The sequence below is a fragment of the Triticum dicoccoides genome, chromosome 6B, assembly GCF_002162155.2.
Source record: "Triticum dicoccoides isolate Atlit2015 ecotype Zavitan chromosome 6B, WEW_v2.0, whole genome shotgun sequence".
Lineage (NCBI taxonomy): Eukaryota > Viridiplantae > Streptophyta > Magnoliopsida > Poales > Poaceae > Triticum > Triticum dicoccoides.
The window spans coordinates 702135167-702149711 of NC_041391.1; positions in this window are offsets into that span (position 1 = coordinate 702135167).

Sequence of the window (14545 nt, forward strand, 5' to 3'; positions counted from 1 at the left end):
TGTCTGTTGGGTTGGCACGAATCGAGACTGGGATTTGTCACTCCGTGTGACGGAGAGGTATCTCTGGGCCCACTCGGTAGGACATCATCATAATGTGCACAATGTGATCAAGGAGTTTATCGCAGGATGATGTGTTACGAAACGTCGACTTGCCGGTAACGAGATTGAACAAGGTATCGGGATACCGACGATCGAATCTCGGGCAAGTATCATACCAGTAGAAAAAGGGAATTGTATGCGGGATTGATTGAATCCTTGACATCATGGTTCATCCAATGAGATCATCGTAGAACATGTGGGAGCCAACATGGGTATCCAGATCCCGCTGTTGGTTATTGACCAGAGAGATGTCTCGGTCATGTCTGCATGGTTCCCGAGCCCATAGGGTCTACGCACTTAAGGTTCGATGACGCTAGGGTTATAGGGAAGGTACGTACGCGGTTACCGAATGTTGTTCGGAGTCCCGGATGAGATCCCGGACGTCACGAGGAGTTCCGAAATGGTCCGGAGGTGAAGATTGATATATTGGACGAAGGGTTTTGGAGTCTGAAAGTGTTCCGGAGGTACCGGGTGATGACCAGCATGACCGAAAGGTATTTCGGGAGCCCCGGCAAGTGTTGGGGGGCTTCATAGGCCAAGGGAAGGGGGCAAACCAGCCCACTAAGGGGTTGTGCGCCCCCTCACCTATTCCCACGTGACCAGGGGGTTTGGGGCGCCCCATCTAGGGTTCCCACCTCCTGGCTTGGGGGCCAAGTCACCCAAAGGGGAGATCCCATCTGCCCTGGCTGCCGCCCCCTAGGGGAAACCCTAGGGCGCCTCCCCCTCCCCCTTGCCCCTATATATAGTGGAGGTTTTGGGGCTGCCCAACACACGAATCTCTCTCTCCCAAGGCGCAGCCTTACCTCTCTCCCTCCTCGTCTCTCATAGTGCTTGGCGAAGCCTTGCTGGAGTACCGCGCTCCTCCACCACCACCACGCCATCGTGCTGCTGCTGGACGGAGTCTTCCCCAACCTCTCACTCTCTCCTTGCTGGATCAAGGCACGGGAGACGTCATCAGGCTGCACGTGTGTTGAACGCGGAGGCACCGTTGTTCGGCGCTTAGATCGGCATCGACCGCGATCTGAATCGCCACGAGTACGACTACCTCATCCGCGTTCTTGCAACGCTTCTGCTTAGCGATCTACAAGGGTATGTAGATGCACTCCCCTTCCCCTCGTTGCTAGATTACTCCATAGATTGATCTTGGTGATGTGTAGAAAATTTTAAATTTCTGCTACGATCCCCAACAGTGGTATCAGAGCCAAGTTTATGCGTAGTTTCTATGCACGAGTAGAACACAAGTCGTTGTGGGCATCGATTTTGCCAATTTACTTGTTGTTACTAGTCTTATCTTGATTCGGCGGCATCGTGGGATGAAGCGGCCCGGACCGACCTTACACGTACTCTTACGTGAGACGGGTTTCACCGACTGACATGCACTAGTTGCATAAGGTGGCTAGCGGGTGTCTGTCTCTCCCACTTTAGTCGGATCGGATTCGATGAAAAGGGTCCTTATGAAGGGTAAATAGTAATTGGCATATCACGTTGTGGTTTTGGTGTAGGTAAGAAACGTTCTTGCTAAGAAACCTATAGCAGCCACGTAAAAATTTGCAACAACAATTAGAGGACGTCTAACTTGTTTTTGGAGCATATGTCGTGTGATGTGATATGGCCAAAAGAATGTGATGAATGATATATGTGATGTATGAGATTGATCATGTTCTTGTAATGGGAATCACGACTTGCATGTCGATGAGTATGACAACCGGCATGAGCCATAGGAGTTGTCTTAATTATTGTATGACCTGCGTGTCATTGAATAAACGCCATGTAATTACTTTACTTTATTGCTAAACCGTGAGCCATAGTAGTAGAAGTAATAGTTGGCTAACAACTTCATGGAGACACGATGATGGAGATCATGGTGTCATGCCGGTGACGAAGATGATCATGGCGCCCCGAAGATGGAGATCAAAGGAGCAATATGATATTGGCCATGTCATGTCACTATTTGATTGCATGTGATGTTTATCATGTTTTTGCATCTTATTTGCTTAGAACGGCGGTAATAAATAAGATGACCCCTCATAATAATTTCAAGAAAGTCTCCCCCCTAACTGTGCACCGTTGCGAAAGTTCGTTGTTTCGAAGCACCACGTGATGATCGGGTGTGATCGATTCCGACGTCCACATACAACAGGTGTAAGACATATTTACACATGCAAAACACTTAGGTTGACTTGACGAGCCTAGCATGTACAGACATGGCCTCGGAACACAAGAGACCGAAAGGTCGAACATGAGTCGTATGGAAGATACGATCAACATGGAGATGTTCACCGATGATGACTAGTCCGTCTCACGTGATGATCGGACATGGTCTAGTTGAGTCGGATCATGTATCACTTAGATGACTAGAGGGATGTCTATCTGAGTGGGAGTTCATTATATAATTTGATTAGATGAACTTATGTATCATGAACAATAGCCTAAGTTGTCTTTCCAAAAAGGGTTGTAGATCAATAGCTCGCGTTGTGGCTCCCGGTTTCAATACGTTCCTAGAGAAAGATTAAGTTGAAAGATATTGTAAGCAATGATGCGGACTAGGTCCGTTGCCAGAGGAGTGTCCTCACTGCTACACAAAAGGCTTATGTCTTTGATGCACCGCTCGGTGTGCCAACCCCTCCAGCATCGTCTGTGGATGTTATGAACATCTGACAGATACGTCCTAATGACTACTTGATAGTTAAGTGCACCATACTTTACGGCTTAGAATCGGGATTCCAATGACGTTTTGAACGCCATAGAACATATGAGATGTTCCAAGAGCTGAAATTGGGATTCCAGGCTCATGCCCGTGTTGAGAGGTATGATACCTCTGACAAGTTCTTTGCCTACAAGATGGAGGAGAATAGCTCAACTAGTGAGCATGTGCTCAGAATGTCTGGGTGCTAAGATCACTTGAACCAAGTGGGAGTTAATCTTCCAGATGAGATAGTGGTTGACGGAATTCTCTAGACACTATCACCAAGATACTATAACTTCGTGATGAACTATGACATGCAAAGGATGGAGATGATCTCAGAGCTATTAGCGGTGCTTAAAACCGCAAAAGTAGAAATCAAGAAGGAGTATCAAGTGTTGATGGTTTATCAAGACCACTGGTTTCAAAAGGGGCAAGGGCTAGAAGGGAAACTTCATGAATGGCAAACCAGTTGTCGCCCTAATGAAGGAACCCAAGGTTGAACCCAAACCTCGAGACTAAGTGCTTCTATTGTAAGGGGAACGGTCACATGGTAGCGGAACTACCCCAAATACATGGTAGATAAGAAAGCTGGCAACTTCAACAAAGTATATTTGATATACGTGTTATTGATATGTACCTTACTAGTACTCCTAGTAGTACCTGGGTATTGGATACCGGTTCATTTGCTATTATTAGTGACTTGAAGTAAAAGCTACGGACTGAACGGAGACTAGCTAAGGGCGAGGTGACGATGTGTGTTGGAAGTGTTTCCAAGGTTGATAAGATCACCATCGCACGCTCCCTCTACCTTCGGGATTAGTGTTGAACCTAGATAAATGTTATCAGGTGTCTACATTGAGCATGAATATGATTAGATCATGTTCATTGCAATACGGTTATTCATTTAAGTTAGAGAATAATGGTTATTTTGTTTACATGAATAATACCTTTATGGTCATGCACCCTATGGTTTATTGAATCTCGATCATAGTAATACACATGATAATAATATTAATGCCAAAAGATGTAGAGTTAATAACGATAGTACCAATTTCTTGTGGCACTGCCGCTTAGGTCATTTTGGCATAAAATGCGTGAAGAAACTCCATGATGATGGATGTTTGGAGTCACTTGATTTTGAATCGCTTGACACATGCGAGCCATGCCTCATGGGCAGGATGACTAAGATCCCGTTTTCAGGTACAATGAAATGGGCAAGTGACTTGTTGGAAATCATACATGCTGATGTGTGCGATCCAATGAGAATTAAGGCGTGTGGTGGATATCGTTATTTTCTCATCTTCACTGACGATTTGAGTACATATGGGTATATTTACTTAATGAAGCAAAAGTCTGAAACATTTGAAAAGGTTCAAGCAATTTCAGAGTGAAGTTAAGAATCATCATAACAAGAAGATCATGTTCCTACGATCTGATCAAGGGGAGATTTTCTGAGTTATGAGTTTGGCAATCACTTAAGACATTGTGGAATTGTTTCGCAGTTGAAGCCACCTAGAACACCACAGCGTAATGGTGTGTCCGGATGTCGTAATCGTACCTTATGAGATATGGTGCGATCTATGATGTCTCTTACCAATCTACCACTATTATTTTGAGGTTATGCATTAGAGACAACTGCATTCACTTTAGATAGGGCACCATCTAAGTCCTTTGAGACGACGTCGTATGAACATTGGTTTGGCAAGAAACCAAATTTGTCGTTTCTTAAATTTTGGTGATGTGATGCTTAAGGCTTCAGCCGAAAAAGCTCGAACCCAAAGCGGACAAATACATCTTCATAGGATACCCAAAGGTAATAGTTGGGTATACCTTCTATCTCAGATCCGAGGGCAAAGTGTTTGTCGCTAAGAATGGGTCCTTTCTCGAGAAGGAGTTTCTCTCGAAAGAATTGAGTGGGAGGAAGATAGAACTTGATGAGGTTGTCGAACCCTCACTTCAACCGGAGAGTAGTGCAACACAGAAAGATGTTTATGTGGAACCTACGACTGTTGAAGAGGAAACTAATGATAGTGATCATGAAGCTTCGGATCAAGTTGCTATCGAACCTCGTAGGTCGACAAGGATATGTACTACTCCTGAGTGGTACGGTGATCCTGTCTTAGAGGTCATGTTGTTGGACATCAATGAACCTACGAACTATGGAGAAGCGATGGTGGGACCGTATTCCAACAAATGGTTAGAAGCCGAGAAATGCGAGATAGGATCCATGTATAAAAACAAAGTATGGACTTTGGTGGACTTGCCCGATGATCGGCAAGCCATTGACATAAATGGATCTTTAAGAAGAAGACGAACGTGGACGGTAATGTCACCGTCTATGAAGCTCGACTTATGGTGAAGAGTTTTTCACAAGTTCAAGGAGTTGACTACGATGAGATTTTCTCATCCGTAGCGATGCTTAAGTCCGTCGGAATCATGTTAGCATTAGCTGCATTTATGAAATCTGGCAGATGGATGTCAAAACAAGTTTCCTTACCAGTTTTCGTAAGGAAAGGTTGTATGTGATACAATCAGAAAGGTTTTGTCGATCCTAAGGATGCTAAAAGGTATGCTAGCTCCAGCGATCCTTCTATGGACTAGAGCAAGCATCCCGGAGTCAGAATATATGCTTTGATGGAGTGATCAAAGCTTTTGGGTTTATACAATGTTTGCTAGAAACTTGTATTTACAAGAAAGTGAGTGGGAGCGCTACAACATTTTTGATAAGTATATGTGGATGACATATTGTTGATCCGAAATAATGTAGAATTTCTGGAAAGCATAAACGGTTGTTTGAAGAATTATTTTCAAAGGAAGACCTGGATAAAGCTACTTACATATTGGGCATCAAGATCTATAGAGATAGATCAAGACGCCTAATGATACTTTCAAAGAACACACACCTTGACATGATTTTGAAGGAGTTCAAAATAGATCATTCAAAGAAGGGATTCTTACCTAAGTTGTAAGGTGTGAAGTTGAGTAAGACTCAAAGCTTGACCACGGCATAAGAAAGAGGAAGGACGAAGGTCGTCCCCTATACTTTTGTCATAGGCTCTATACGGTATGCCATGCTGAGTACCGCACCTGATGTGTGCCTTGCCACATGTATGGCAAGAGGGTACAAAGGTGATCCAGGAGTGGATCACTAGATAGCGGTCAAAATTATCCTTAGAGGAATAAGGAAATGTTTCTCGGTTATGGAGGTGATAAAGAGTTCGACGTAAAGAGTTACGTCGATGCAAGCTTAACACCTATCCGAATAGCTCTGAGTAAAGATACCGGATACGTATAATGGAGCAACAATTTGGAATAGCTCCAAGTGGAACGTGGTAGCAGCATCTACGATATGACATAAAGTTTTGCGAAATACATAGGGATCTGAATGTTGCAGACCCGTTGACTACAACCTCTCTCACAAGCATAACATGATCAAACCCAGAACTCATTGAGTGTTAATCACATAGTGATGTGAACTAGATTGTTGACTCTAGTAAACTCTTTGGATGTTAGTCACATGGCGATGTGACCTGTGAGTGTTAATCACATGGTGATGTGAACTAGATTATTGACTCTAGTGCAAGTGAGAGACTGTTGGAAATATGCCCTAGAGGCAATAATAAATTAGTTATTATTATTATATTTCCTTATTCATGATAATCATTTATTATCCATGCTAGAATTGTATTGAAATGAAACTCAAATACATGTGTGGATACATAGACAAGACCATGTCCCTAGTAAGCCTCTAGTTGACTAGCTCGTTGATCAACAGATGGTTACGGTTTCCTGACCATGGACATTGGATGTTGTTGATAACGGGATCACATCATTAGGAGAATGATGTGATGGACAAGACCCAATCCTAAGCCTAGCACAAGATCGTATAGTTCATATGCTAAAGCTTTTCTAAATGTCAAGTATCTTTTCCTTAGACCATGAGATTGTGCAACTCCTGGATACCGTAGGAATGCTTTGGGTGTACCAAATGTCACAATATAACTGGGTGGCTATAAAGGTGCACTACGGGTATCTCCGAAAGTGTCTGTTGGGTTGGCACGAATCGAGACTGGGATTTGTCACTCCGTGTGACGGAGAGGTATCTCTGGGCCCACTCGGTAGGACATCATCATAATGTGCACAATGTGATCAAGGAGTTGATCGCGGGATGATGTGTTACGGAACGAGTAAAGAAACTTGCCAGTAACGAGATTGAACAAGGTATCGGGATACCGACGATCGAATCTCGGGAAAGTATCATACCAGTAGACAAAGGGAATTGTATGCGGGATCACTAGTGCAGAACCGGGCTTTAGTGCCGGTTCGTGACGGCCTTTAGAGCCGGTTGGCGAACCAACACTAAAGAGTGGGGACTAAAGCCCCCCCCTTTAGTACCGGTTCGTCACGAACCGGCGCTAAAGTGCAAACACGTGGCACGAGCCAGGCCCGTGTGCATGTAGGACATTAGTACCGGTTGGTAACACCAACCGGTACTAAATGTTCGGGTGTTTTTTTTAATTTTTGCTTTAATTTTGTGTTTTCAATTTGGCTTTATTTTCCATTTAATTCTTTTTTGTTTGCTGGTATTTCAGGATACTACAAATTGTACACGTTATGCATATATATTAAATAGATTTTCTCGTACGTAGAACCGCATATATATATATAATATATATCATCGAACGTCTCACAGCCAACACCATTAACTATTCATACATATACACATGTATATACATATACAATTTCTACTACATGTTGCCTTGGTGCCTTCGGAGCACGATGACAAGTGGTTCATGGGGGCGGTAGCGGGTAATAGTATTCTCCTTTCGGATCTATGACCTGGTCGAGCAAAAATCCGGCTATTTCCTCTTGAAGTGCTTGTACGCGGTCCGATGGTAGGAGCTTATCCCGCACCGATCTGATCTGTTAAGAAGGAGATCAATATGCATGTGTGTTAGTTGTGTGACTAGATATCGATAATGGTGTGAATAGTGTTCTGACAAAAACGTACTCAGTCCTGTCTATCAGATCTGCTCCTTTCGCACGTCATCATGCGAATGTTCACGCAAACGTAGTATGCACACAGATTATTCCCTTTCGCCTGCCTCAAGGCCTTTACGAGAATGGAATTGAATCAGATAATGATTAATCAAGTATAATAATTAATTAATGATATTGAAACAAGAATTAAAGAGATGGTAGCTAGCTAGTACTACTTAATTACTTACCTTGGGTCGATGCCAAAACAATTTTTTTGGCCATTCTCCTGGAGTCACCGCGATGAACTTTGCCCATGCCCTGCCCGCCGGCAAAGAAAATTAATAAAGGGGTTATTAAATAGTTCATATCAGGAACTAATAGTTAATAATGATTGAAATTACCTGTTGACTATCCCCTTCACGATGATGTAGTCTTTATCTTCTTTAGTTAGTAAGTCAAGTAATTCAACTTTTCCTTCCTCAACTTTAATGTCTATCAAGACCCAGTGCCAACTACATACGCACACGTTTGCATGTCTTAATTAAGCGGGCATGTGCATAAAATTAATCAACTACCGGAAACCGCATACACTTAATTATTAACATCTAGCTAGCTAGTAAGCAAAAACAGAATTTGTAGTACAAGACAGTGTGACTCACTGGAAGTTGTAAGGAAGTAGTATATCTTCGAAGGTATTGAGGCGCTTCAAGAACTCTAGCATGCTTTCCTCTACAGCAGCTTTACAATGTTCAATCTCCCATATGTCCTGATTAATGGTATTTGGGTCAATGAACCCAATGCCATAGCGTCCAGCTTTTTTCATTTCATACATCTTCATCCTACATATAATACCACAGAAAAAGAATATAGTGAGGATAATTACATGTAATGATTGATCAAAATTATCACTACATAACTAGCTTGAGACTTAAATTACAGAAAGAAATCACTTATAGACAATAGCAACTGACGATAGACTTGTCGAGTGCGTCTTGATTAAATAACTGAAATAGTTCTGAATACTCAATGGCCAGAGCTTTCTCATGGTAATAATGCTCATGCTTGACATTCACCATGAGGGACTCTCGATTGGAAATCTTGGTAATGTTCATGTACCATTGATGCAATTGATACATTCTCGTTGGGAGGTCCTTGACCTTGTCTGGATGGACCAAAGGTTTGCCCCGGACATATTGCCATGCTATTTCCGATTCTTTAAGCGTAGGCATGGGCTCGATTTCGAGGAGTTGTCCAACAGAGATATTGAGCATTTGAGCCTGCATTATATGATCCTCTGTTATTACCACATCGTCATGCTGGGGAACGCTAACGGTTTGCCCACAATAATATTTGGCGCGTGTACTACTCCTCTCATGTGTTGTTGGCACAACAAGCGGGGGGATCGCTTGCGCCGCCTGTTCTCCCAACTGGGGAACGGTTTTTCCGCATTTTTTGCCAGCTGCTTGTTGGCTCGAGCTTGAGCTCGCTTCCTTCTGTAGTCGTGCTCGATGTGCCTTCCTGATTTGGCGCTCATAGTCCGAGTCAACAGGCTTGGGAGCTGGTTCTCTAGCCATACAATGAAGTGGTCAATTACTTTCTCAGGCACTTTCTCCTTTGGCGGTGCCGGTTTTGGTCCAAAATGGGCGTCCACTTGGGCTTGCAATATGGCTGTGTTTTGCTCCTTAGTCATGTCGTAAGGCCTCTGAGGAAGAGGAGCGAGGCTTGGACCATATTTATATCGCTTGCCTTCGCCTGTACTTCCTGAACTACCTCGACTCGTACCGCTATGCACCAAAGCTGCGAGATGTCTCTTCTGCGATTGCTGAGACGGCGGAGATGGCTGACGTGGAGTTGGACCAGGAGAAGTGGCCTGACGATGTGCCGGACTTGAAGCAGGAGGTGTGGCCTGACACGATGCCGGACTTGCAACCGGAGAAGTGGCATGACGCTGTGCCGGGCTTGAAACCGGAGGAGTCAGCTCACGCGTTCGGGGACTTGGAGGAGGTGGCGGACTTCGAGGAGGAGGAGTTGAAGGAAATATGCCCTAGAGGCAATAATAAAGTTATTATTTATTTCCTTATTTCATGATAAATGTTTATTATTCATGCTAGAATTGTATTAACCGGAAACATGATACATGTGTGAATACATAGACAAACATATAGTCACTAGTATGCCTCTACTTGACTAGCTCATTAATCAAAGATGGTTATGTTTCCTAACCATAGACATGTGTTGTCATTTGATTAATGGGATCACATCATTAGGAGAGTAATGTGATTGACATGACCCATTCCGTTAGCCTAGCACTTGATCGTTTAGTATGTTGCTATTGCTTTCTTCATGACTTATACATGTTCCTGTAACTATGAGATTATGCAACTCCCGTTTACCGGAGGAACACTTTGGGTACTACCAAACGTCACAACGTAACTGGGTGATTATAAAGGAGTACTACAGGTGTCTCCGAAGGTACATGTTGAGTTGGCGTATTTCGAGATTAGGTTTTGTCACTCCGATTGTCGGAGAGGTATCTCTGGGCCCTCTCGGTAATGCACATCATTATAAGCCTTGCAAGCAATGTGACCAATGAGTTGGTTACGGGATGATGCATTACGTAACGAGTAAAGAGACTTGCCGGTAACGAGATTGAACTAGGTATTGGATATCGACGATCAAATCTCGGGCAAGTAACATACCGATGACAAAGGGAACAACGTATGTTGTTATGCGGTTTGACCGATAAAGATCTTCATAGAATATGTAGGAACCAATATGGGCATCCAGGTTCCGCTATTGGTTATTGACCGAGAATAGTTCTAGGTCATGTCTACATAGTTCTCGAACCCGTAGGGTCCGCACGCTTAACGTTACGATGACAGTTATATTATAAGTTTATGAGTTTTGATGTACCGAAGGAGTTCGGAGTACCGGATGAGATCAGGGACATGACGAGGAGTCTCGAAATGGTCGATACGTAAAGATTGATATATTGGACGACTATATTCGGAGTTCGGAAAGGTTCCGAGTGATTCGGGTATTTTTTCGGAGTACCGGAGAGTTACGGGAATTCGCCGGGGAGTATATGGGCCTTATTGGGCTATACGGGAATAGAGGAGAGAGGCCAAAAGGAAAGAGGCCTGCGCCCCCCTCTGGTCCGAATTGGACAAGGGGGGCAGCCCCCTTTTCCTTTTCCCTCTCCCCCTCTTTCCACTTCTCCTACTCCAACAAGGAAGGAGGGAGTCCTACTCCCGGTGGGAGTAGGACTCCCCTTGGAGCGCCCCTCCTAGGCCGGCCGCACCTCCCCCTCCCTCCTTTATATATGGGGGCAGGGGGGCACCCCATGACACACAAGTTGATCTACGGATTGTTCCTTAGCCGTGTGCGGTGCCCCCCTCCACCATATTCCACCTCGGTCATATCGTCGCGGAGTTTAGGCGAAGCCCTGCGCCGGTAGAGCATCATCATCGTCACCACGCCGTCGTGCTGACGGAACTCATCCCCGAAGCTTTGCTGGATCGGAGCCCGGGGATCGTCATCGAGCTGAACGTGTGCTGAACTCGAAGGTGCCGTATGTTCGGTGCTTGGATCGGTCAGATCATGAAGACGTACGACTACATCAACCGCGTTGTGCTAACGCTTCCGCTTACAGTCTACGAGGGTACGTGGACAACACTCTCCCCTCTCGTTGCTATGCCATCACCATGATCTTGCGTGTACGTAGGAATTTTTTTGAAATTACTACGTTCCCCAACAGGAGTCGTCTCACGTGTTCGTGGACTTGGAGGAGCGGGAGTCTGTTGACTCGGTGACGGACTTCGAGGAGTCGGCAGACGACGCGGTGTCGGTGGACTTCTAAAGATTATGCAATCCTTTCTCCATAGGATGATACGATGTATGGCCTCTCCGAGTGTGCGCTCGTCTTCACCTCCACGAATGTCAAGCGTTAGCCCCGAATATGGGTCCACCACTTCATCAACCATGACACGAGCATAGCCCTCTGGAATCGGGATGCAATGGTAGGTTGCTTTGGGGGTAACTAGAAAAGCAACGCCGTCCGCCACCTTCATGGATATGTTCTTCATTTGGGAGTGTAGCTCGCAGTTAGTGTTCTCTATGATGTCATCCACAGGGTATTTATCCAGCAGTGTGTCGCCCGGGGAAGAACCAACGCTGCTTCTCGGCATGGATGGGATGGTGCTATCCAATGCTGGACAATCATCCGCTTGCTGCTGCCGCTGCTGAGACCCCCTTTCCTGGCTAAGTGAGTCGATCTGCTGTTGCTGCTGCTGGAATTTGAGTGCCAGGTCCGCGTGCCTTGCTTCTAGGCCTTGAAGGCATTCTGCGTCCTGCTTCCTCTGCTCCTCCTCCAGCTTCATTTTCTTCTCCTCCTCCATCTTCCTTCTTGCACGGCTCCTGTAGTCCTCGTTCCATTCTGAAAAGCCCTCATACCAGGGAATAACGCCCATGCCTCGTGTTCTTCCCGGGTGTTCAGGATTTCCCAGGGCGCGCGTAAGCTCGTTGTTCTCTCTGTTGGGCGTGAACACCCCCCTTCGAGCTTCATCTATTGCGCCAATTATCTTTTGTTCGGCTCCTTTTAGACTTGCCTTTTGTGAAACTTCGCCTGTCTTCGGGTCCAACGCTCCCGCATGCGCATAGAACCAAGTTCTGCACCTGGGGGGCCAGTGCCGGGTAACCGGAGTGACCCCTGCATCCTCCATCTCTTGCTCAGACTTATCCCACTTAGGCAATGCCACCGTGTAGCCACCTGGACCCAGCCTATGGAACTACGTCTTTCTTGCGGCATTTGCCTTGTTTTTCATCGACTGTTCCTTAGATATTTCTGAATCCTTGAAGGTCACGAAATCGTCCCAATGTTCTCTTTGCTTCTCCAGTGTTCCCTTGAAATCTGGAGTCTTCCTTTCATTAGCGAGGTAGTTGGCCCATACAGTTTTCTTGTGGGTGTTGAATGCAATTGCCATCTTCTTAAAAACAGCGGCCTTGACTTTGTCCACATCTGCTTTAGTGAAATGATCTGGTAGGGTGAAATGTTCCATCAGAGATTTCACCAGGTCTTCTTTGGCTCTGCCATTAACCCAAGTAACACCTGGATGTTTAGTCTTTGGCTCTTTCCATTCTTGAATGGAGATCGGGAGTTTGTCCTTCACAAGAACTCCGCACTGACGAGTCCACTTGTTTGCAATGTTCTTAGGCGTGAGGGGTTCGCCACTAGGTTTGATGGACTCGATGTGGTACTTTACACCATCCTTCAACAATCTGCCCGAGCCTCGCTTTGTCTTGCTGTCTGTAGAAGCAGATTTGCTCGATCTGGAGGGCTGAAAGAAGAAAGATCGATTCATTAATATATCTTCAATAAAAAAACATGTGATGATCACCATGATGCATGCTTATATAAATATACCTCGCCGGTAGTGGTTGTTATTTGAAGATCAGCATTGTCTGTGTCATCACAAACATTGTCTGTGTCATAATCATAATCATAGTTCATGACTTCATAAGCCCGGTCGTCAAGATCGAATATCTTTTCAGCACCCTCTCCGGTATTGTTAAGATATTGGGAGCCGGCATCTGCTTCATTCAAATCATCTAGCCTGTGAGGGCTGCGTATGATGTCGAACAATTCCTCTTCTCTCTCTCTCTCTGCCTGTATTGTCCGCCATAGCTTTTACTTTACTAATAATACAGAAGAAATATAAAACAATTTAGTATTCAAATTACAATGCATGGATGCAATTAATCAATAAGGAAAATCTGAATCTCGAATACATCCTCTCGAATATATAATCTCGAATACATCATCGTCTTAATATATATAATCTCGAATACATCGTCTCGAATACTATATATCGAATACATCACTGGCTAGGTACCTAATAAAGATCGAGTACTACAGAAGAATCTAGGGCGCCACTCGCGGTTCCTGGGGCGCGGGCGGTGCACACCCAAAGAGAAGGAACCATCACAGGATCATATCTCCGGTCATCTGCCCAAAGAACCCGCCAAGTAGTGGAGAACCTGACGTCGTCCATAGCAGCCATGTAGCGATGGACGTGCTCATCTTCCTCCCTGACACGGCGACGCACCACCTCCGGCGGGGCCGGCTGCCTCTGCACCGAATGTGGCCCACGCGAACGCCACCAAAGAAGATCAGGGTCGACGACGGGACCCGAGGTCGGGTTCCTCACCAAGCGGCGCGCCCCCCAGGTAGCACCTCCCAGTGCCAGCCCGGCGGAGCCCAGTCCCGGACATGGGTCCCCTGAAACATGACATCGTCGCGAACGGGTCGACGACGAGGATGCGGGCCGGGCATATCGTCGAGAACAAATACTATATGCCCGCAAAAAGTAACATTTTTTAAATGATTGGATTGTGATAACTAAAATTCTATATATATGCAAATTCTAACAATTTGACATTAATCTAATTCATCTAACTAAAACTAATTCTAAAATTTCCTGATTATATAACTAACATTTCCATAACAATTCTAATATTTATATAACTGAAAAACAGAAAAATTGCTAACATTTCTATAAATATTTCTATAACTAAAAAACAGAAAACATTTATAACATTTCTATAAAACTAACATTTCTAATATTTATATAACTAAAAACAGAATAATTTCTAACATTTATATAACTAAAAAACAGAAAAATTTATAACAAACAAACTAATGTGTGTAGTGTGTGTGTGTGTAGTGTGTGTGTGTGTGTGTGTGTGTGTGTGTAGTACTGTGTGTGTGTGTGGACATTGGCG